The 994-nt window shown below is 39.6% G+C and overlaps 1 non-coding gene across 1 annotated transcript; it reads right to left on the reverse strand.

Annotated features, from left to right (window-relative positions):
* Positions 1-228: 228 nt before the first annotated feature.
* LOC118905553 lies at positions 229-335 on the reverse strand. Its single transcript, XR_005022258.1, has one exon. It is a non-coding gene; the product is annotated as a U6 spliceosomal RNA (small nuclear RNA).
* Positions 336-994: the final 659 nt, after the last annotated feature.

Consider the following 994-nt stretch of genomic DNA (forward strand, 5'->3'; position numbering starts at 1 on the left):
GACCAGGGATCGAACCTGTACCCCCTGTATTGGAAGGTGAAGTCTTAACCACTGGAAGCCAGGGAAGTCCCTCCCTTATAAGTTATTACAAAATATTGAGTATAGTTCCCTGTAGGTCCTTGTTGGTTATCTACTTTATATATAGTAGTGTGTATATGTTAATCCCAATGTCCTAATTTATCCCTCCTCCGTCTCCACTTTCCCCTTTGGCAGCCATAAGTTTGTTTTAAAGATGTGGAATGCTTCAGGAATTTGCGTGCCATCCTTGGGCAGGGGCCATGCTAATCTTCTCTGTATTGTTCCAATTTTAGTATATGTGCTGCCCAAGGCAGCACCACGCTTCTGCTTTCATTGTGCCCAGACCTTCCTGAGTCTGCACCTGGCATGTACACAGGTCTTTTGTTTTTGTTCTTCCCTTTCGTGTTCTCGGGTCCTCCTCCCTCTTCTGTTTCTTAAAAATGTAGCTAAGGAAGAGGTGCAGTTAGTAAGCTCTTTGCTTGAGGCTTCCTGGTTTTCATGTGATTTTGAAAATTCTGTTCTTTGAAGGCAGTCCTAAAACATGGGTAATGAGAATGTTTGGCATTCATTAGGCAGTTTTATATTTGTGAATAAAACTGGTAGGAGATCCCAGCTTACCCAAATAAAATGATCTCCTCTTAGCTTAGCACCATAATAAAGTTAAAAAACAATAAAAAAGAAACAGTTCGAACAGGAATAATTTAAAAGTTTAATCCTGAGGACACTTTTTACATTTTTGTTTTGCCCCAGAATAGTAGCTCTTAAAGATGGTCATCTTTAGTTTGGTTTAGAGATCAGTTTTGAGAGTGTACACAATTTCCCAGAGTTGCTTATGTTTATTTAAGCCCTCATTCTGAGCTGTGGTTTGTGCTAAACTCTGGTCAAATGTTCCTGCATCTCTGAAGACTCTGAGCTTGATCTGAGAATCTTTGCTTTAGTTTAAGGTGTTAAATTAGAGCTATTACAAAACAAGAGG

Source organism: Balaenoptera musculus, chromosome 12, assembly GCF_009873245.2.
Source record: "Balaenoptera musculus isolate JJ_BM4_2016_0621 chromosome 12, mBalMus1.pri.v3, whole genome shotgun sequence".
NCBI lineage: Eukaryota > Metazoa > Chordata > Mammalia > Artiodactyla > Balaenopteridae > Balaenoptera > Balaenoptera musculus.